General features: G+C 46.2%; 1 pseudogene; it reads left to right on the forward strand.

Moving 5' to 3' along the window:
• Positions 1 to 2,552: 2,552 nt before the first annotated feature.
• Positions 2,553 to 6,708, forward strand: LOC134341501 (probable G-protein coupled receptor 139; annotated as a pseudogene).
• The last annotated feature ends 18,271 nt before the right edge of the window (positions 6,709 to 24,979 follow it).

Below are 24,979 nucleotides of genomic sequence, written 5' to 3' on the forward strand. Positions count from 1 at the left end.
GGACATCACTGTCTGGGATGAAACACCAGTGACCGAGTCGGGGGAAGTGCTGGACTCACCCCAGCCCGTCGAGGGCAAATTGAACACATCGACAAGGAGCGCTGCCACAAGAAAGCAGAATACGTCATCACTGACCACTCCGACCCCCCCCCCCCCCCATCATACAGGACATTCATCCTTCTCGCTGCTGCTATCGGGAAGGAGGTACAGGAGCTTCAGATCCCACCCCAGCAGGTTCAGCAACTATAATTACCCTTCAACCATCAGGCTCCAGAAACACGGTGGGTATAAGTGGACCGAGATAAGGAAAATCTTCTTCACACAGAGAGTGGTGAATATGTGGAATTCTCTGCCACAGGAAACAGTTGAGGCCAGTTCATTGGCTATATTTAAGAGGGAGTTAGATATGGCCCTTGTGGCTACGGGGATCAGGGGGTATGGAGAGAAGGCAGGTACAGGGTTCTGAGTTGGATGATCAGCCATGATCATACCGAATGGCGGTGCAGGCTCGAAGGGCCGAATGGCCTACTCTTGCACCTATTTTCTATGTTTCTATGTTTCTATAACTTCACTCACCTTAACTCTGTACTGATTCTGCAATCTATAGGCCCGCTTTCCAGGACTGTACAACTCATGCTTTCAATATTATGAGTTTTTCGGGCTTTGTGTATAGTTTTTTCTTGTTGTTGTTGTTGATTCCCTTGTATTTCTCTGTTCTACTGTGAGTGCCTGCAAGAAAATGAATCAGAAATGCACGCAGAAACATAGCAACACGCACGCACACACACGCAAACACATACTGGAGACACACAACGTACACACTCAGACAGACACAGACAGACACACTCACATACACAGGCGCGCACACACAATTACAGAAACAAACACGCAAAGACCTGCATAGGCACTCACGCAAATGCAAAGGTACACACAAGTACACACAAACACCCAAAGCCACACAGAAGCACAGACTCGCACACATACCAGACGCACACACGTACACATATATCAACAAACTGCGACACGAACACACGAACACACGCAGACACTGCAGCACGCGAAAACTCAGACATACAGGGACACACATGTACACAGACACACACACATAGACAGGAATGTGCACACAGGCACAGAACCACACACTGCCTCACACAGAAACACACACTTGCGCGTTCGCGTGCGCATACATAGGCACATATCGAGATAGACAACTGACGCATACTAACACTAGGCACAGGCGTACAGAAATACAGCCACATAAACACACGGGCACACACATAGACAGACACAAACAGGCAAACGGAGATACAAACAGACTCACACACCGACACACACAAAACAATCAAAAAGGACAAACACTGTCAGGATAAAACACATAACGAAAACAGAAACGCACACGACATACACACACACACACATACACGACTACACTTTGTTTTCCACATCTCCATTTCTCCGTCGTGTTTTCTGACAAATACTCACCACCCTTAGAGTTTGATGGTCAAACATTAGGGTTAGAGATGCCTCCCTGACGAACCTTAGATGATCGGACTGTGACTACGTCACTGAAGAAATCGTAGATATGAAAGTGTTTATTCATCACCACGAACAGGCATTTTCTTAAACACTCTCGATAGAAAATCTAAAACTCAACCTGCAACAGGAACCTACAATCCTGGAGAAAGGTAATTCAATTCAACTTCGCAAGCTACAATGACACAATTGACTTCAATATTTTGTTTTGACAAATTGTTCCTTTTAAATACATGTTTACAGTGGAAACTCGTTGCAATTGATGACAATTTTGAAGGCGTAGACAATTTTGTCGAGTCCACCTAATTCAAACAAATGGTCAAAAGCTTCTGAAAACAGAGAACCCAGGAGCCCAAGATTACTCTTTTTGAGGATTGGACAGGCAGGGAATGCAGGAGACTGATTGTGTGTATGTAGGTAGGATCGGTTTAATGTGTCGTCGTGGTCGGCACAGACACTGTGGGCCGAACGATCTGATCCTGTGCTTTAACTTTCTCTGTTCTCTGTCGTGAAAGGTAAACAGCAGGCAGCACGTTCCTGTCTGAGACCATATATTTCTCTCAATGGTGATGAACGTGTTTCTGACCCAGGGCACTGTCTGGTACACTTCACACAAACAAGCTGAGGATGGTTGCTGGTAATCGGGAGTGGGTGATAAGGTTACAGTGGGATGAGCTGCGATTACAATTGGCGGTGAATCAGAGTCGAATGGCCCTTTTACTCTCAGTCAATCTCTTCAACCGATGGACGAAACTGAGGTGGAGAGTTGGGTCTGACGGTCTTTGAAACAAAACCCCTTTGCTGGAGGAACGCCTCTCGCAATTTACACCCTTCAGAAACATCACAATTTCCATTATTTCCAGTTTCACAATTAATTCCTAAATTAATCACAAACGGTCTCCGCGGAGATTACACTTGCCTGACGTCATCGGAGTGTAAATATTTTTTTTTAATTTTCATTTTTAAAGCTGTTGGAATCTGTCCCCGTGGAGTCGCTGAATGGTATTAAAACCCCAGGCATGCGCTGCATGGACATTTCATTCCGAGAGATCGCCTGTAGCACAGGGGGACAAATCACTGGACAGAGACAATGTCTACAATGTTGGACAGGTACTTAAGTGTGGATAAAATATTGCGAGTGTTCATTGCCGTCACTGGAGTTCCTGGTGAGTGAACAGAGTAATTCATGTTTGGTATTCCTGCGTGTAACCGGTGTGAACCTGTTTATGATCATTTTCCAAGTTTCTAACTTAATGATCCTTGCACAAATATCCTTCAATGATATCGAACCTGTTAAAACAACATTCTGAATGTTCATATTTAATGACAAAAGAAAGTAAACCTCCGCCTCTCCCCGAACTCACGGGATCGAGCCGAACGTTGCTCTTACCTTTAATGGGACGTTGACCAGATTGGTGCCAGTGCTGGGGACGGACATCTCCCCGCGCACGCGTGACTGGGAGAGTTTTACATTGAGGTGTTGACTGCTTATGAGTTATTCATCAGAGCGGACACTTGATCCGTTGGTGACACCTTGTTCAGAATTGCCCAGTGCTGGAGACAAGCAGCTCTCCGGGGAGATGTGAATGGGAAGGTCTGAGTGGCACCTTGTCTAGAGTTGTATTAGGGCTTTTGAAAAACAACTCTGTGGGAAAGTGTGACTTAGAGCCGTCCGGCGGGACCGTCTCCGGAGTTGCAGCAGCGCTCGGGACGGACAAATCGCTAGCAAAGTTTGACTGGGTGGGTTTTAATGGAATCTTGCCTAGAGCCTCCCCAAAGTTTTGGACAGGCAGTTCTCCGGGAATGGGTGCCTGGCAGAAATTTAGTTAGGCTCTGCCCCGTGTAGTACCAGAGCTAGGGACAGGCAGTTCTCCAGGAAGGGGTGCCTGGGAGAGATTAAGAGGGACCGTCTCCAGTCTTGGGGACGGACATCTCTCCATGACGGTCTGTCTGGGAGGGGTTTACGTTGTGCAGTTCACGGTTTCTGAGTTATAGCTCCGAGTGAGACCCTGTTCCTATGTCGCACGTCTCCCTGTGACGTCTGTCACAGTCGGATGTCACTGCCTCTTAGTCAAGAATTGGGCCTGATCACCTGAACCGGTGAGCACGGATCTACTCACGCATGTTACCGAATTGAACGGTGCTGTGGAGTTAATCCACTATTGGAACCACTCAGCGTCTGGTTACTGAGCTGTTCCTACTTTCCCTCTGAGACCGGTCCGGAACTGTTTGAGTGTTTGTTCAATTCCATGATCGCTGCCTGAGCTGCTGCGTTTCTCCAGCACTTTGTGTGTGTTGTTTCGCTCTGGGTCCCTCTTCGGCCCCATCATAGAAACACAGAAACATAGAAAGCCTACAGCACAATACAGGCCCTTCGGCCCACAAAGCTGTGCCGAAAATGTCCTATCCTTAGAATTTACCTCAGGTTACTGATAGCCCTCTATTTGTCTCTCCATATACTTATCAAGAAGTCTCTTAAATGACCCTATCGTATCCGCCTCCACCACCGTCGCCGGCAGCCCATTCCACGCACTCACCACTCTCTGCATAAAAAAAACAGTTTGCCAATTTTCAAACATTACTAATGGGCAGCTAACTCCAGGGCTTTTTAATGCTGGAAATGTGGAGGTGGAAGAAAAACCTTCATGGCTACAGCTGGAAGCCTCTGTTGTTAAACATTCTTCACTTCCTGCTCTTCTGCTTTCCACTTATACCTCGACAGACAAGCTAATCCAACAAAACTTTACCTTAAAGAATTCTTTACGAATATTAAATCAGATAAAAGCGGCTCACCAAGCTCCCAGTGTTTCCATACACACTCCCAATTATCAAAATCACTGATTCGAGCCTGGACAATTAGACGGGGTGTTTGCAGTCTGGAGAGAGAGGGGTGTTAATCTGTACATCGACGGCCAATTTGCATCATTCACACAATTAAGCACTAAATTCAACCTTCCAAATTCACATTTTTTTCGCTATCTCCAAGTCAGATACTACGTTAAGGAAAAGTGCCCACACTTCGAGTCTACTTCCACCACCCATCCCTTTCTTCAAAACCTCTTGCTCCCTCCAGACTCCAAACAGTTAATATCAAAATTTGTGAATTGCTTTACTCCTTTGCTCTCCACAGATTTTATTAGGGAAGCCTGGGCCAGGGCCTTGAACTCAGAGATATCAGCGGATCTTTGGGCAGAGGCAATGCCCCGGGTTCACTGCTGTTCTAATAATTCACGCTGCAGGTTAATCCTGTACAAGGTGATGCATAGATTGCATAATTCAAAAACAAGACCGAATCGCATCTTCCCATCCGTGTCTCCTGAATGCGACAAGTGCCACTCTGCCGAGGGCTGACTAGCACATCTTTTCTGGTTTTGCCCTACACTATACAACTTTTGGACTGCAATTTTTGAGTGGCTGTCAAAAGTCTGTTCTAAAGACATTCAGCCCAGTCACGACCTCGCCGTCTTTGGATGCTCTGCAGAGACTGTTGAGTTGCCGCAGGACATGCAGATTACTCTGCATCTAGGAATGGTGGTGGCTAAGAAACTTATTCTTCTGACCTGGAAGTCTTCTACTCCACCCACCTTCGCACGCTGGCTCAAGGAGATGTTGTCTGTTATACAAATGGGAAGACTGCGTCCGCACAAACCTAATACACAGAATACATTTGAGAGAATATGGGGACCCTTCTTGGCTCAGTGTCACATTACCTCACATACATAGTGACCTTGACCTGTCTCCTCTCATGAGAGGGTGTGGTGCCTAACCGGATTCCTTTATTCATTTTACTTTACATGGCTTATGTAATCTTGTAAATTGTCTGGCAGCCTTTTTGTTTTAGTTTTTGATTTATTTTGTCTGTGCTCCGCCTGGAGCTGTACTTCCTTGGTATTGTTTTGTCTTCAATAGATTCTGTCTTTGTAAAACTGAAAATTGTAAATAAAGTAATTTAGAAAAAAAACTTACCCCTGACATCTCCTCTGCACCTACTTCCAAGCAGATGAGTGATGGGTTTTCCAGAGGCCCGGTCAGTCAGGGTTAAATCAGTGAAACTGGCCCCATCCGGAACTGGATTTCTGTTGATCCCGACGATTACCCACATCTCGTCATATCTCCACAGTGGGGAAGGCAGGTCTGAGACAGTCTGACCCCTGCTTGGTGATAGATAAGCAGCTGTTCACCGCCTCTGGCGCTCATGGCCATTGGCGGAAACCCGAACCCGTGTCCATTCCCGGAGTATGTGTTCAATAATTCCCGGTGTCTGTTCTCTGTCTCTGTCCCTGCAGTGAATTTGGTGGCGATTGTGATCCTGTCCCGGAGAAAGTGCGGCCTCTCTACCTGCACCACTCGCTACCTGGTGGCCATGGCAGCGGGGGATCTACTGACCGTTTTCACCGAGGTCCTTGTGCGTCAAGTCATAAAGAATTACTTTCCGTGGAATTTTCTGAACACTACCCCGATGTGCAGAGTTGTCGAGGTACTGAGGTTCACAGCCACGTACTGTTCAGTCTGGTTCACCGTCATGTTCACTGTTGATCGCTTTGTCGCTATTTGCTGTCAGAAGCTGAAAACAAAATATTGCACCGGGAAAACAACAACGGCCGTGCTGTCCTTTCTGAAAAATGTTCCCCTTACTTCCTCTGGGAACCCGGAGAGATAATCGACAATGTAACATGGTTCTGCAAGCTCATGGAATATACTTTCACTGACCCCGGATGGGTAGTATACGATTGGCTTGATATAGTTTTGAATCCGTTCATCCCATTCGTTGTGATCCTGTTACTCAACGCCCTGACAGTCAGAAACATTTTAGTGGCCAGTCGGGTCCGTAAGGGGCTGAGGGGTCAAAGCAAGGCGGAGAACCGCAGTGACCCGGAGATGGAGAGCAGGAGGAGGTCCGTGATCTTACTTCTCACCATCTCCGGAAGCTTCATCACCCTGTGGCTGACACTAGTTGTAAATTTCACGTATTATGAGATCAAAGGAATTGGATTCGATTTCAATGATTCTGAATTGATATTTCACAACGCCGGGATTTTGCTGAAGAATTTCAGCTGCTGCACGAACACATTTATTTACGCTGTGACTCAGTCGAAATTCAGGGAGCAGGTGATCAGCGCGGTGAAATATCCGTTCAACTGGGTGCGACAGGTCATTAATAAAGCCGCGTCCTGAGCACAACCCAGATTCACCGCCCGATCCCAGGTGTTATTCCCGGGCGGACTGTCCCATCGACCGGCAGCTCCGGGACATTAGGAACAGCGTTGGTGTAGACCATCAGAATAGGAGGTGAGGGGATCGAGAGGTAGGGAGACAGGGACGCGGTTGCGAGGGAGAGACGTGAGAGAGTGGCTGACTGAGGTGACGAAACGAGAGCGGGGCACGCGTGGGGTTGGGAGGACAGGAGAGATATTGTGTGTGTGTATGTGTATGTGTCTGAAGGTGTGTGTCCGTCTGTTTGTCTGAGAGAGAGAGAGCGAGAGAGAGAGAGAGTGAGAGAGAGAGAGAGAGAAACAGAAAGAGATAGAGAGTGAGAGAGAGAGAGAGAGACTGAAAAAGAGCGGACTGTGGTTAAATTGGGAGGAATGTGGAAAAGATTTTAAAGGACGTTGCTAGGATATTGGGGCTCTTTTATGGGGAGAGTTTGGCCAGGGTGGGTATTTATTTATTGGAACTTCGAAGAGTGAGAGGCAGCCAAATGGAAACGATTAAAATTGCCATAGGTTCTGGGAAGCTGGACGGTGAGAGTTCAGGTTCCCGCTGACTGCTGGAGTCTATAATACAGCTCCACTACAGTGACCCATCCTGTTGGTACGTTCTACCCACAGTCACTGTGTGGCTGGAGGTGAGGGAGGGGAGGCAAGTCACATGCATTTCCTTAGTTATGCAATCGGTACTGTTGGCCAGCAGGCGCGGGTACAAATTCTGGGATCGGAGGGCATTTACTGCGAGTTCGTAAGATTTTGCGAACAAAACATTCCCCGTTCGTGTGATATGCTTAATAAAAGCTAGAGACATTTACTTCCATTTTGGGGAAACCTAAAATTAACTCCCTTACACTCTGGTCATTACGTCACGCACCACCTCTCATTGCGAACACAACAACTCAAGGACGGCGTTTGTGAATTACGTCACACCGCTTCCATTATGGACCAGTTGTGCTATTTGCCACCATTAACATCACCTACAATTGAATCTGAGAGTAGGACCTGTGGTGGCGGAGGGGAGAATCGATGTTGCATCGCCCTCAGTGTTTGGGATCATTGCACAGACACTGTACAGTCTCCTTTTGACTCGAGTCCTCCGGTCCCGGCAACCAAATTCGTGAATCATTTCTGCGCCTTTCTAGATTAATCACGTCCTGCCTGAGGCGGGCGACCAGGGATGCACATAGTACTCCAGCTGTCCTCTCGCCAACATGGAAATGTACAGAACGGGAACAGGCCCTCCTGCCCACTGCATTGCTCTGAACCAACTGAACTGACAATTTCATGACTAACTACAGCCATTCCTTCTGCCTGCACAAGGTGCACATCCTTCCATTTTTACATATCCATGTATTATCTGATAAAGTCCATCGAATTGGCATCCACCATTACATTCGTAAATCCTTCCAGACACCCACCACGGTGAGATTGAAAAAAACTTGTAAAGGACATCTCCTTTAAACATTCTGAGTCGTGTTTCACATTACTGGCTTGCTTAAGTTGTTTTATTACAGCAGGAGATGAAACAAAATTACACTAAATCTAAATAAATTAATAAATAAATAAACAATTAAACAAACAAATAAATAAATAGAGCGAAAAAATGGATTGAAAGGTTCCTGATCAGAAATGTCGACTGCACTTATATTGTTCCCAGATGCTGCCTGGCCTGCTGAGTCTCTCCCTGTGGCATTGTGTGTGTGTTGCTTGCGTTTCTAGCATAGAAAGGTTTTCTCTTGTTTGTAATGAGGTTCTGTTTCCCCGCTTCACCTAAAATAGATGCCTCTACTGTTCCCGAGCAAATATCCCTCGGGTGCCCAATCTCTCCTTATCCAGGCAGCGTCATGTTGAGTCTCTTCTACTCACTGTCCAAAGCATGCACATTTTCCCTCTGTTATAATGCAACAGGTCAGATGCGGTTCATCTAGAGATTTAGAGAACTGCAACCCAACTACCTGACATTGGAACTCACTGTCACGCTTATTGAAAGCAGACAGACCATACGCCTTCTTTACCATCCCATTGTCCCATGCAGCCACTTTCCGGGAGCGATGAACTGGATCCTAGGATCCCTCTGCACATTAACACGAGACTTCAGCACAATCCAATCTCACCTCATGACACGTACCCCACAATGCCGGTGAATCTCCTCTGCAGTCTTCCAGCACAAAACATCGTTTCTGCTGAATGCTGACTAGAACAGAATGCAAATTTTCAAGAAAATTAGCAGGTCAGGCAGCATCTATTGAAAGATACAGAGTCAAATGTCTCGGATGTGATATTTTCCTTTCCACATTGGCACAGGCCCTTCAACCCAGCCCTTCCATGCCGACCAGGTGAACACCTAAACTAGTTCTGTCTGCCTGCGTCTGACCCATCCCCCCTGCAACTGGAATTAGTTTGAATGCTGATCTCGGTCGCTTTTGCCCATGGGCTGAAGGGTCTTTTTTACGGCTGTGAGTACTGCACCAGTAAGGAGGCCGTGTCCGGTGACTCAAAGAGAATTAAGGTCGATAATCTTCCAGATCCTGGGGGGCTACACGGCACATTATTGAGAGATCCAGTAGATGACATTACTGTGGACTTCAGCCATACATTTGTCTTCTCTCTAGCCATGAGCAGGATCCCAGAAAGCCAGCGATTTTTATATTTTTCAGGAAGCTGGATGGATAATACTTTATTACAAAGACCCACCTCATGTCAGGATATGTAAGTTTCTGGAGAGGATTCTTTGGGATAGGATGTAGTTATTGAACAAAACACATATAAATATGCACTTTGGTTCTTCCAAACAGTTCCGACCTGTTTCCTGCTCTAGTCCCATCGGGCTGCACCCGGAAAAGAGTCTTTCATATTATCCACCCCTCCCCCCCCCCAGCCATAGAAACATAGAAACATAGAAAATAGGTGCAGGAGTAGGCCATTCGGCCCTTCGAGCCTGCACCGCCATTTATTATGATCATGGCTGATCATCCAACTCAGAACCCAGCCTTCCCTCCATACCCCCTGACCCCTGTAGCCACAAGGGCCATATCTAACTTCCTTTTAAACATAGCTAATGAACTGGCCTCAACAGTTTGCTGTGGCAGAGAATTCCACAGATTCACCACTCTCTGTGTGAAGAAGTTTTTCCTAACCTCGGTCCTAAAAGGCTTCCCCTCTATCCTCAAACTGTGACCCCTCGTTCTAGACCTCCCCAACATCGGGAACAATCTTCCCGCATCTAGCCTGTCCAATCCCTTTAGGATCTTATACGTTTCAATCAGATCCCCCCTCAATCTTCTAAATTCCAACGAGTACAAGCCCAGTTCATCCAGTCTTTCTTCATATGAAAGACCTGCCATCCCAGGAATCAATCTGGTGAACCTTCTTTGTACTCCCTCTATGGCAAAGATGTCTTTCCTCAGATTAGGGGACCAAAACTGCACACAATACTCCAGGTGTGGTCTCACCAAGGCCTTGTACAACTGCAGTAGTACCTCCCTGCTCCTGTACTCGAATCCTCTCGCTATAAATGCCAGCATACCATTCGCCTTTTTCACCGCCTGCTGTACCTGCATGCCCACTTTCAATGACTGGTGTATAATGACACCCAGGTCTCGTTGCACCTCCCCTTTTCCTAATCGGCCACCATTCAGATAATAATCTGTTTTCCTATTTTTGCCACCAAAGTGGATAACTTCACATTTATCCACATTAAATTGCATCTGCCATGAGTTTGCCCACTCACCCAACCTATCCAAGTCACCCTGCATCCTCTTAGCATCCTCCTCACTGCTAACACTGCCACCCAGCTTTGTGTCATCCGCAAACTTGGAGATGCTGCATTTAATTCCCTCATCCAAGTCATTAATATATATTGTAAACAACTGGGGTCCCAGCACTGAGCCTTGCGGTACCCCACTAGTCACTGCCTGCCATTCTGAAAAGGTCCCGTTTATTCCCACTCTTTGCTTCCTGTCTGCTAACCAATTCTCCACCCACACCAATACCTTACCCCCAATACCGTGTGCTTTAAGTTTGCACACTAATCTCCTATGTGGGACCTTGTCAAAAGCCTTTTGAAAATCCAAATATACCACATCCACTGGTTCTCCCCTATCCACTCTACTAGTTACATCCTCAAAAAATTCTATGAGATTCGTCAGACATGATTTTCCTTTCACAAATCCATGCTGACTTTGTCCGATCATTTCACCGCTTTCCAAATGTGCTGTTATCACATCCTTGATAACTGACTCCAGCAGTTTCCCCACCACCGACGTTAGGCTAACCGGCCTATAATTCCCCGGTTTCTCTCTCCCTCCTTTTTTAAAAAGTGGGGTTACATTAGCCACCCTCCAATCCTCAGGAACTAGTCCAGAATCTAACGAGTTTTGAAAAATTATCACTAATGCATCCACTATTTCTTGGGCCACTTCCTTAAGTACTCTGGGATGCAGACCATCTGGCCCTGGGGATTCATCTGCCTTCAATCCCTTCAATTTACCCAACACCACTTCCCTACTAACATGTATTTCACTCAGTTCCTCCATCTCACTGGACCCTCTGTCCCTTACTATTTCTGGAAGATTATTTATGTCCTCCTTAGTGAAGACAGAACCAAAGTAATTATTCAATTGGTCTGCCATGTCCTTGCTCCCCATAATCAATTCACCTGTTTCTGTTTGCAGGGGACCTACATTTGTCTTTATCAGTCTTTTCCTTTTTACATATCTATAAAAGCTTTTGCAGTCCGTTTTTATGTTCTCTGCCAGTTTTCTCTCATAATCTTTTTTCCCCTTCCTAATTAAGCCCTTTGTCCTCCTCTGCTGAACTCTGAATTTCTCCCAGTCCTCAGGTGAGCCACTTTCTCTGGCTAATTTGTATGCTACTTCTTTGGAATTGATACTATCCCTAATTTCTCTTGTCAGCCACGGGTGCACTACCTTCCTTGATTTATTCTTTTGCCAAACTGGGATGAACAATTGTTGTAGTTCATCCATGCAACCTTTAAATGCCTGCCATTGCATATCCACCGTCAATCCTTGTAGTGTCATTTGCCAGTCTATCTTAGCTAATTCATGTCTCATACCTTCAAAGTTACCCCTCTTTAAGTTCAGAACCTTTGTTTCTGAATTAACTACGTCACTCTCCATGTTAATGAAGAATTCCACCATATTATGGTCACTCTTACCCAAGGGGCCTCTCACGACAAGATCGCTAATTAACCCTTCCTCATTGCTCAAAACCCAGTCCAGAATAGCCTGCTCTCTGGTCGGTTCCTCGACATGTTGGTTCAAAAAACCATCCCGCATACATTCCAAGAAATCCTCTTCCTCAGCACCTTTACCAATTTGGTTCACCCAGTCTACATGTAGATTGAAGTCACCCATTATAACTGCTGTTCCTTTATTGCACACATTTCTAATTTCCTGTTTAATACCATCTCCGACCTCACTACTACTGTTAGGTGGCCTGTACACAACTCCCACCAGCGTCTTCTGCCCCTTAGTGTTACGCAGCTCTACCCATATCGATTCCACATCTTCCCGGCTTATGTCCTTCCTTTCTATTGCGTTAATCTCTTTTTTTAACCAGCAACGCCACCCCACCTCCCCTTCCTTCGTGTCTATCCCTCCTGAATATTGAATATCCCTGAACGTTGAGCTCCCATCCCTGGTCACCCTGGAGCCATGTCTCTGTGATCCCAACTATGTCATAATCATTAATAACAATCTGCACTTTCAATTCATCCACCTTATTACGAATGCTCCTTGCATTGACACATAAAGCCTTCAGGCGCTCTTTTACAACTCTCTTAGCCCTTTTTAATGCTTGCCCTGGATTTGTCGGCCTGCCACTTTTACTTTTCCCCTTTGTACTTTTTGCTTCTACGCTCACTTTACACCCCTCTGTCTCTCTGCACTGGTTCCCATCCCTCTGTTGTGAACTAACCTCCTCACACCTAGCCGCTTTAATTTGATTCCCACCCCCCAACCATTCTAGTTTAAAGTCACCTCAGTAGCCCCCGCTAATCTCCCTGCCAGGATATTGGTCCCCCTAGGATTTAAGTGTAACCCGTCCTTTTTGTACAGGTCACACCTGCGCCAAAAGAGGTCCCAATGATCCAAAAACTTGAATCCCTGCCCCCTGCTCCAATCCCTCAGCCACGCATTTATCCTCCACCTCATCGCATTCCTACTCTCACTGTCGCGTGGCACAGGCAGTAATCACGAGATTACTACCTTAGCTGTCCAAGTGGCTACTGAATGTTGCAACTGAACCTGCATTCACCACTTCCCCAGACAACTCATTTCACACTCACACCGACCTCCGAGTGAACTCCCCTCTCCTCTGACCCTTAAGTATTTCATATTTTACCCTTAACCTATGATCTCCTCTAGAATCATCCAACTTGAGGTGGTAAAGCCTCATTTGGGTGAGACCAAACCTATTGGATATTACCCTCTAACGCAGATCCCCAAGCTCTGGAGACATAGTTACAATTTTCTCTGCAATCTTTCAAACTTATTCACACATTTCCTGTAGATTGTTGACCAGAACGGCAAACGATAGAAGTTTGTCCTCACTAACGTCACATTCAACTCCAATATAACATCACAATTCTTGTACTCAGTAGTTTGATTTATGAAGGCCAAGGTGTCGGAATTCTTCTTTGTGACCCTATCTCGGGATTATGGGACTGTATTCCCAGGTCTCTCTGTTCCCCCGCACCCCACAATTCACTACCGTTTACTGTTTAATTCCTACCAGGGTTGGAGCTCCCAAAGCACAACACCTTACACTTTCCTGCATTGAATCACATCTGCAAAGTTTTCAGTCCATTTTCCAGTGGCTCCACTCATGCCGGTCGGCACAACTTTGTGGGCCGAGTGGCCGGTTCCTGTGCTGCACAGTGCTATGTTCAATGTTCTACATTTAGGACTGAGCACAATACTCTAAATGTATTCTAACCATAGTTTTGTAGACCTGCAACATTATGTCACGGAGCATGGATTGGTTCTGGAGGTAGCACCGAGGAATTGATTATAGAGATGACGGGGTTAAGCCTATGAATCTCCTGGGAGTAAACTGACTGTACTTCAGAAGAAAGAGAGGGGATCGGACGGAAATGTACCAAGTAATGAAAGCGGGTTGGGTAAATCAGAGGCAGGGAAATCATTCCCACTGGTAGGTGAGGCTACACTTGGGGATCACAGCCTCAAGATTCGGGAATTAGATTTAGGACGGAGATGAGGAGGAAGTGCATTTCCCATAAGGTGGTGAACCTGTTGACTCCTCTGTAGTTGAGGCTACTTCAGTGAACAGCCACTCAGTGGCCGGGTGGTCAGGTACAGGAGTGGAAGCCGCTGCCGCCTTCTGCCGCTGCAGCCCATCCACGGCAAGGCTCGACGTGTTGTGTGTTCACGGATGCTCTTGCTCACGCCGCTGTGGCAACGTGTGGTTATTTGATTCACTGATGTGCGTGAAAATCCCAGAAGATTAGTCGCTTCAGAAATTCTCAAACCATTCCGTCCGGCATCAATAATTATCCCATGCTCACCGTCAGTTCAGTCACATTTCTTCCCTTGTCTGACGTTTGGTCTCAACAGGGACTGAACCTCTTCATCATATCTGCACAATGTTTATGTGTTGAGGTGCTGCCGCATGATTGGCTGATTCGCTATTTGCATCAACGCACAGGTATACAGGTGTACCAGATGCTGCGTGTAGTTTAGACACGGGCAGGTTTCCGCACAGCGGGGAATTTCTCAGTGCAGGGTGAAAGGCAGATAGTGTCACTGTGGTCACTGGCGAGGCTTGCGACAGGTCTGGAGAAATGGCGGACTCTGTCACGGTGAAAGGTGACGACTCAACACAGGAGCGGGGGAAAGAGATAGATTCCTCCGCAGAGACATAAACAACAGGTTGGACAAAGGAATACAAAACACCATCGGCGCACGACTAAGCGGCAACGCGAGGAAAATAATTCTCCCAAACACAAGCGCAGAACGAGAGTCTTTTTCTAAATAATCGAGGAACGTGGGAAACCCGTTCAGATGTTCAAAAATGATTCAATGTTCGTTGAGAGGTGAAAGAAGAGCGAAGCAGAAATGTTGGTGAGAGAGTGTAGAGTCCTGACTCTCTCCAGACGAGGGGAACCAGAAAATTGTGCCCCATGTAGTTTCCCTTCACTGCGAGTGTCCACAAAGCGGAACAAACAATTCAAGTTGGAAGATATCGACCTCTTGAGCAGAGAGGGGGGGAAGAGTCTGTGAAATGCTGGAATTCCTTCGCTACCACTCCTACACTTACACTACTTCCCATATTCACCACTCGGCTCCACAACACCACCCCCACACCCCCCCCCCCCCCATATCCGGCACCCCTACCTCCCCTACGCCGCAAACCGTCTCTGTGAACTCCTCTCTCCCGTTTACAGTTCGGAGCCTCCGTCACCCCTCCACCCGCTACACACTTTATCGTGTCTGTCGCATCCACTCATCCCTGCAAGCCCACCGCCGTCTCCGTCATCCCCATCCTCCCCTCCGCCCACACTGTTTCCGACAACCCCTCACTCCCCTATACAGTTCCCGCTCTCCGTCATCCCCTCCCCTCCCGTCACACGTCAGCGCGCCCGTCACTCCCTCGCTCCCCTGAACCCCTCCCCGGTTTACTCGTCTCTGCGCTGAACCGAGACAACAGTGACGACTGTCTCGTGGCCGTGCACGCTCGTGCACTGTAGTTGCTTGCACGATATTTCTCTCAGTGCACATTTGGTGTTTGATGTTTTTTTTCCTTTGCTTTGCGGAGAGTTTGACATTGTGCAGGAATGCCTGAACGGTGGCCAGTTAGAAGATGAGGTGTTGTTCCTCCGAATTGTTTTGAGCTGTTTTATCAGAGGTCACAGTGAAGACTAAAATTATCTGAGTTGAAATGTTGTCCTTCTGCACCCACTGACGTGGTTTGTAAACTTTTAACAGGGTAGAAAAGGCAAAGGATTTGTGCATGGGAATCACAAACACAACAGCACGTTAGTCCCGCTGTATCTGTCAGTTCACCAGCGCTTGAATGCCGCCGATCCTTGAATGTGGAGACGGAGATGCTGGAGAAGACAGCGCCCCACTCGCTACAAGGAGAGTCCGATCACGTGTCCATGTCCGTGATCTGATTGGATACATTGCCATGACGTTATAGCAGTGTGATGTCATTCACTGGCTCTCATTTTGGAAGGGATTCAGTGGGACATCCCAGATACACCAGCAGCTTCTCACTGGGAAGCGGCCGGTCACCTGCTCCGTGTGTGCGAAGAGATTCATTCAGTTAACCCACCTTGTGATGCTCCAGTGAGTTCAGAATAAATAGAGACCACATTTCTGTCCGGAGTGAGTAAAGAGTTTTACTCAATCATCCCAGCTGCTGCAACACCAGCAACTTCACATCAGGGAGGAAGTTCAAATCAGCTCCGTGTTAAATGTTTAACCATCACGGTGACTGAAGGCAGCTGCAGGTTCATGAGGGACTGTTACTGTCAGAATCCGCAGTTCTTGTGGCTGCTCATCGCACCCAGGACTGAACCCTGGTCACTGAGCATTGGAGGAGTCTGTTCTGCTGATAAATAGCCTGAAAGTCGACTGATGTTTAATGTTGCGGATCTGTGAAAGATAAATCAGTTCTATATCAAATTCCGTGTCTCACGTCCTTACTGTCTCTACCACACTCACAATGTACACTAGAGAGGCCACTCGGCCCATCTGTTCCGTGCCCATGTTTCTGTTCCATGTCAATATATCAAAATCTATCCCTGCCATTATCCTCTCACTCTCTCTGTGATAACAGGTTGTAACTGGTCCCCACTCCGTGGGATAGCAGATTTCCCTTGAGTTTCATAGAATCATAGAAATCAACAGCACATTACAGGCCCTTCGGCCCACAGTGTTGTGCCGACCATATAACTTACTTCACAACCTGCCTAGAATTTCATACAGCATAACCCTCACTTTTCCTAAGCTCCATGTACTATCTAAGATTCTTTTAAAAGACCCTATTGTATCCGCCTCTACCACTGTTGCTGGCAGTGCATTCCACACACTCACCACTCTTTGTTAAAAAAATTTTAAAAATTTACCTACTTCCAAGTTCCTTAAACCTATGCCCCCTCATGTTAGCCGTTTCAGCCCTGGGAAAAGCTTCTGGCTACCCACACAACGAATGCCTATCATTATCTTATACACCTGGATGATTTTCCCCAGGCTGAATAAGATGATGAGCTCACTGTTGTTTTGACGATCCCCGGGGCTCTGGACAAAGTTGGTTAAACTCCTTCTTCTCTGTTCTTTTCAACGTTTGGGTCATTTTCACTAATTTCAAAGGATTGTGCTTCAGACAGCTGGGTTGTTGCAATGCGCCTCTAAAGTCTGACAGTAAACTAGCGAGTGAATCTTCGATAGTGCCGAGTCAAACCAAAGAGTTGCCAGCCTGAGTCAGGGCGTTGGGGCTCCAGAGAACTACGGGGTCTAGAGTTTACGAGGAGGAAGAGGAATGAGACCAACACGATGTGACAACAAATGAAAGATCAGAAACATTTGGAAACTGGTTGATCAAAAAAAAAAGGTGGTTAATTTCTGCAAATTACTGGTGGAAATCAACAGATCAGGTAACAAATGTAGAAAGAAAGAAATAGATAATATTTAGGACGAGCCCCTTCAGCGTGCCTAGACTGTGTACTCCTCTGCTTAGTTGCTGTCTGAACTGCAGAGTTCCTCCAACATGGTGTGTGTTTGCGTCTCTGTATTTCCAGCAACTGCAGAATCTCTTGTGTTTTATATCTACATTTGTAAGAGTATTGTACTTCGGCATTAGATACACGTTGATATTGAGTACTTTTTTTTAATGCCACTTCCTGCTTTAACCCAGCTGCTGAATTTTCCATACACACAAAAAAGACTTGAGTTATAGACGTGGAACCGGTGCTTGCTGAAACTGTTAATGGCACCGTGATTACCCATAAAACCCTGCGTTACATATTTCGCCGGCGCTGAAGCCCCGACCGAATGCGCAGGCGTCAAGGTTGTGACCTTCCCGAATGTAACGCATGCGCGCTGTATACAAAAGGCCTCGGATTTCGACTGCAGGTAAGGTCTGATCTCCAGCCGATTCTCTCCGGGCGGGCGGGAATTTCGGGACAATTGCTGTGACTCCGGACACCGTGACCCGCAATCCCGGGACAGTCCTGCTCTCTTCCCTCTCTCTCAGCCCCACCATCCGTACACGGGCCCCGGGGAGCTTCCGGCTGATGAGGGAATGGGAACCGATGGGTCTCTCAGACAGAGCTGAGCTCCAGCTGTCTAAATGCAAAGATCGGGAACTCGGAGAAAGGGAACAAAATCTTTTACATCAGCTGTTGAGAAAATCACCTTTGTTCTGCCGACAATCACAAACAAGAGAAAATCTGCAGAGAGGGCACAGTTTTAAGGTGCTTGGAAGCAGGTACGAGGGAGATGTCAGGGGTGTTGTGTTCTTTATACATACCGTGCGCTACTAATAACAAACTATATTCTGGCAGAATTGAACTTTAATTTAACAGCAGCAAAACCACGTCTTACACTGCCATGCTTCTGGATCATTCTTCATTTCTGCGCATGCTGGGAACTCTGTCCAGTCACGTCCTGACACGTGATATCAGCTCAAGGGGTGAGTTTTTTTTACACAGAGTGGTGAGTGCGTGGAATGGGCTGCCGGTGACTGTGATGAAGTCGGATACAATACGGTCTTTTAAGAGGCTCCTGGATAGGTACATGGCACGTAGAGAAATACAGGGCTATGGGGAACTCTAGGGAATTTCTAAAGTAAATAATGTTCGGCACAGCGTTGTGGGCCGAAGGGCCTGTATTGTGCTGTATTGTATTGTGTTGTATAAATGGGGAAGTCACTTACCCATGACCTCTGGTTGTCGTCCAACCCAACATCAGTGGAAAAAGCTGCTTGCATTTACCCTATCTATACCCTCATACCTTTTTATCCAAACAACAAATCCTCAAAGCAATGTATAATTTCCTTGTTTATGCGGCATTGATCGTGTGGATAGCCAGAGGTTGTCCCCCAGGGCTGAAATGGCTAACACAAGGGTGCATAGTTTTTAAGTTGCTTGGAAATAGGTACCGAGAGGATATCAGGGGTAAGTTTTTTTCACACAGAGAGCAGTGGGTGCATGGAATGCACTTTCAGCAGCGGTGGTCGAGGCAAATACAATAGGGTCTTTTAACAGCCTCTTAGATAGGTACATGGAGCTTAGAAAAATAGAGGGCTATGTGCTAGGGAAATTCCAGGCAGTTTCTAGAGTAAGTTACACGGTTGGCACAACATTGTGGGCTGTAGATTTCTATGTTCAGCAAAATTACTTTGGCTACCCTACAAACTCTCCCGTCACTAAGGATGATTTAATTATCCCTGCTGGGCCCCAACTATTTCTGCACTTGCCTCCCATAGGGTCCGAGGGAACACCTTGTCATGCCCTGGAGATTTCTGCACCCTAATCTGCCTCAGGATAGCAAACATCTCCTCTTCTTTAATCTGTACAGGGTCCACAATTTTAATGTCGCTTTTCCACACTCTCATTGACACTCTGCCCATCTCCTGAGTAAATGAGATTAAAAAAAATATTTTGGATCTCCCCCATCTGCTTTTGTTCTACACGTGGATTGCTATTCCGGTCTTCCAGAGGACCAACTTTGTGCCTTGCAATCCTTTTGCTCTTAATCTATTTCTAGAATCCCTGAGGATTATCCTTCATATTTTTTGTGAGGACAATCTCATGCTTTCTTTTAGCTGTCCTGATTTTTTTCTTATGTGTTCTCTTGAATTTCTTATACTCCATAAGAACCTACCTGCATATCCCTGTTCTGCAACTCCATTTTGTGCTTCACCAGGTTCTCAATATCTCTTGAAAACCAAGAGATACAGTTTCTATCTTTGTCTTTTATTCTGACAAGCACATACCCACTTTGTGTTTACAAAATTTTGCTTTGAAGGCCTCAATTTATCAAGCACACCTTTGCCATAAAGCAGCCTGTCCCAGGCCACAGTTGCCAGATCCTCGTATCTAAATTCCAGGTGTTGATCCATGCCCTGAACACATCCGCCTTTCCTGCACTGCTCCTTGTATTGAAATATACAGGGCTCAGCATATTCACTGCACCATGCTTAACTTCTTCATTCCTGACTTTGTCTGAGGTCCAAACAATAGCTGTCTCCACAACCTCTCCACTCTCTGTTCTGTTATTCAGGCTCCCATTCCCCCTGCAACTTTAGTTTAACCCCCCCTACCCCCACCTCCCACCATGCAGCTCCATCACCCCTTTGTGATTCATCTCCCAGATCAATAAAATAGGAGGTTCACACCAGGTATGGGCAGATCAGAACAAATGGGGTACTTATGAAATACAGGAAATTCAAGTGAACACTTATGAAAGGCAAAGAAGGCATGAGGTTGCCCCAGCAGACAAGGTGAAGGAGAATCCTCAGGGATTCTGCAGATATGTTAAGAGCAAAAAGATTGCAAGGGAAAAAAAAATTAATCCTCTGCAAGATCAGAATGGTAATCCATATGAGGAGACAAAACAGATGTTGGAGATTTTTTTCTGCAACCGTATTTACTCAGGAGATGGACACAGAGCCTATGGAAGTGAGGCAAAGCAGCATCAACTTCATGGACCCTGTACAGATTACAGAGGTGGAGGTGTTTGCTGTCTTAAGGTGAATTAGTGTGGATAAATCCCCAGGGCCTGACAAGTTGTTCCCTAGGACCCTGCGGCTGACAAGTGCAGAAATTGTCGGGGCCCAAGCACAGATATTTAAATCATCCTGAGTGACAGGTGAGGTACTGGAGGATTGGAGGACAGCCAATGTTGTTCCGCTGTTCAAGAAAGGCTCTAAAAATAAACTAAGAAATTGTACATTGGTGAGCTTGACATGGGTAGGGGAAAGTTATTGAAATGTATGTGCAGGAGCTGGAATTATAAGTATTCGGATACATAAAATAATCTGCAGATGCTGGGGTCAAAGCAACACTCACAACACACTGGAGCAACTCAGCAGGTCGGGCAGCATCTGTGGAAAAAGATCGGTCGACGTTTCGGGCCAGAACCCTTCGTGACGAAGGGTTCTGGCCGGAAACGTTGACCGATCTTTTTCCACGGATGCTGCCCGACCTGCTGAGTTCCTCCAGCACGTTGTAAGTATTCGGATAGATGTGGACGGATAAACGATAGACAGTATGGCTTTGTGCATGGTAGGTCATGTCTAACAAATCTTGTAGAGTCTTTCGAGGAAGTTATCAGGAAAGTGGATGAAGGCAAGGCAGTGGATGTTGTCTACATGGACTTTAGCAAGGCACTTGACAAAGTCTCATATGGGAGGTTGGTCAAGAAGGTTCAGTCACTCAGCATTCAAGATGAGACAGTAAATTGGATGAGACACTGTCTTTGGGAGAAGCCAGTGTGTGGTAGCAGATGGTTGCCTCTCTGACTGGAGGCCTGTGACTAGTGGTGTGCCACAGGGATCAGTGCTGGATCTGTTGTTGTTTGTCATCTACATCAGTAATCTGGATGATAACATGGTTAACTGGATCAGCAAATTTGTGGCTGACACCAAGATTGGTCATGTAGTGGTCAGCGAGGAAGAGTATCAAGGCTTGTAGTGTGATCTGGACCAGCTGGAAAAATGGTTTGAGAAATGGAAATGCAGACAAGTGTGAGTTGTTGCACTTTGGTATGACCTACCAAGGGAGGTCTTTCACCGTGACTGGTCGGGCACGGAGGAGTGTTGTAGTAGAAAGGGACCTAGGAGTACAAGTCCTTAATTCACTGAAAGAGGTATCACAGTTAGATAGGGATGGAAAGCAGGATTTCAGCCCGTTGGGCTTCATGAACCAAAGTACTGACAACAATAGATATTTTATACTTTACTGTCGCCAAACAATTGGTACTAGAACGTACAATCATTACAGTGATATTTGATTCAGTGCTTCACACTCCCTGGATTACAAATATTAAATATTAAAATATTAAAAGTAGTTAAAATTAGTAAATATTAAAAATTTAAATTATAAATCATAAATAGAAAATAGAAAAATGGGAAGTAAGGTAGTGCAAAAAAACCGAGAGGCAGGTCCGGATATTTGGAGGGTACGGCCCAGATCCGGGTCAGGATCCGTTCAGCGGTCTCATCACAGTTGGAAAGAAGCTGTTCCCAAATCTGGCCGTACGAGTCTTCAAGCTCCCGAACCTTCTCCCAGAGGGAAGAGGGACGAAAAGTGTGTTGGCTGTGTGGGTCATGTCCTTGATTATCCTGGCAGCACTGCTCCGACAGCGTGCGGTGTAAAGTGAGTCCACGGACTGAAGATTGGTTTGTGTGATGTGCTGCGCCGTGTTCACGATTTTCTTCAGCATCTTTCAGTCTTATGGATGTTATGTTGACTTGTAGAAGATATTGGTGAGGCCTAATTTGGAGTCTTGTTTGCAGTTGTGGTCACCTACCTACAGGAATAGGGTAAATGCAAGCTGGCTTTCTCCACTGAGATGGGGTGGGACTACAACCAGAGGCCATGCGTTAAGGGTGAAAGGTGAAACGTTAAGGGGAACATGAGGGGAAACTTCTGCACACAGACGGTCATCCGGGTGTGGAATGAGCAGCCAGCACAAGTGGTACATGTGAGCTCAATTTCAACATTTAAGAGGTTTGTGTAGGTACCTGGATGGTGGGAGTATGGGAGTAGAAAGTTTAAGCACCTGGGCACCAACTAGATGGCCCAAAGGGCCTGTTTCTATGTTGTAATTTTCTGTGACTGTGACAAGAGCCTGAAATAATACAAACATTCACTCCTTTAAAAGTCCTTTTAACAGCTGTGCAGACCAACCATTCATCTCAGCAGGAATCGTTTATATGGTGTTAACACTGTGGCACTTTAAGTTAATAATGCATAAAAGAAAATCCCAGCTGCATGTCAACAAAGGCTATTTGTGTGAGAGTGTTTCAGTTACTGTGGGGCCAGGTACCCCTGCAGCTCAGTGGGAACAGGGAATAATACAAATGGAGAGAGTCAAACTGAATCAGGTCACAGATTGGGGAGAGTAGAAACATAGACAGGCTCGTTGGCCCACAAAGCTGTGCTGTACATGTCCTTACCTGAGAAATTACCTCTAATTTTCTGAGCTCCATATACCTGTCCAGGGGTCTCTTAAAAGACCCTATTGTATCCACCTCTGCCACCGTCGCCAGCAGCCCATTCCACACACTCAGCACTCTCTGAATAAAAAAACTTGCCCCTCACATCTCCTCTGTACCCATTCTCATAGAGACAGAAAGAACATCAGAGAATTTGATGGTCATTCCAGATACCATCACTGTGCCCAGTTAGGAGATGATTTCTCTCTCTAACTTGGTTTGAACTTCACTGTAACAGTGTGATGTCAGATCACACCTTGACTACTCCAGTGATTTCATCTGAACTGTTGTGCTACACCAATTGATGGATTTTGTAAATCTCTTTACAGGTTAAAACTGACAAGGAATTTGTGTACGGGAATCTCGAACACAACACGCCAGTTTTGCTGTCTCTGTCCAGATATTTAAGAAGTGGAGCAAGGGATTCACTCGATCATCCTTCCTGCTCCTGTGGGGAGGGATTCACTCGATCATCTGACTGACTGGCACGTCCGTCATTTTACACAGGGGGGAACTCATTCATCGGCTCAGACAGTTGGAATGGATTCAGTTGGTCATTTCAGTTAAAGGTACATCAGCAAGTTCACACTGGCAAGTCCATTCCCTGTTAGTTTTTGCTCTTTTGTTTGCCCTCTGTTTGGCTTTTATTTTGGCTTTGGCTTCTCATTTCAGCCAGGATTTTGTCCTCCTGCCTTTCCAGTGCTTCCACTTCTTTGGGATGTATCGATCACTCAGCTCCCGAATTGCTCCCAGAAACTCCAGCCATTGCTGCTTCGTTGTCACTCCTACCAGTTTTCCTTTCCGAACAAGTTTGTCCAGCTTCTCTGTCATAGAAACATGGGGATGTTCAGTGCAGAAACAGGCTATTTGGCCCATCTAGTCAATGCTGAAAAAACATTTAATCTGTCTAATGCAACTACCTGCACTGGGACCATCGCCCTCCATACCCCTACCATCCAGGCTCCCATCCAAACTTCTTTTACATGGTGAAAACGAGCTCATATTCGCCACTTGTGCTGACACTCTCACGACCATTTCAGTAAAGAGCTTTTCCAAATGTTTCTGTTTAATTTTCACCTTCCCCACTTACCCATGACCTCTGGTTGTCATCCCACCCAACCTCAGTGGGAAAAGCTGCTTGCATTTACCCTGTCTATACCCTCATAATTTTGTATACTTCTAACAAATCCTCAAAGCAATGTGTACTTTCCTTGTTTATGTTTAAGCCTTTTTTAGATGTATAAGATGATGAGGGGCATTGATCGTGTGGCTAGCCAGAGGTTTATTCCCAGGGCTGAAATGGCTAACACGAGGGGGCATAGTTTTAAGGTGCTTGGAAATAGATACCGAGGGGATGTCAGGGGTAAGTTTTTTACACAGAGAGTGGCAGGTGCGTGGAATGCACTGCGGGCTATTTGTGTGTTTCAGTTACTGTGGGGCCAGGCACCCATGCAGCTCAGTGGGAACAGGGAATAATACCAATGGAGAGAGTCAAACTGAGCCAGGTCACAGACTGGAGATGGCAGAAATGCCCCATTCTTATAGAGACAGGAACAGCATCAGAGAGTTTGATGGTCATTCCAGACACCAGCTCTGTGCCCAGTTATAAGATGATTTCTCTCTCCAACTTGGGTTGAATCTCACTGTAACAGTATGATGGCAGATCACACCTTGGCAACTCAAGTGATCTCATCTGAAATATTGTCTGACACCCGTTGATTCATTTTGTAAATATTTTTACAGGTTAAAAATGACAAGGAATTTGTCTCCCGGAATGTCGAACACAACACGCCAGTTTTGCTGTCTCTGTCCGGATATTTAAGAAGTGGAGCAAGTGATTCACTCGATCATCCTTCCTGCTCAGACTATGGGGAGAGATTCACTCAGTCGTTTCAACTGAAGATATATCAGCAAGTTCACACCGGACAAGGCCATTCATTTGTTCTGTGGGTGAGAAGGCATTCAGTTGGTCATCCCACCTGTGGACACACCGGTCAGTTTACCCTGGGCAGAGGCTGGTCATCTGCTGAATT

The sequence above is a fragment of the Mobula hypostoma genome, unplaced genomic scaffold, assembly GCF_963921235.1.
Source record: "Mobula hypostoma unplaced genomic scaffold, sMobHyp1.1 scaffold_100, whole genome shotgun sequence".
NCBI lineage: Eukaryota > Metazoa > Chordata > Chondrichthyes > Myliobatiformes > Myliobatidae > Mobula > Mobula hypostoma.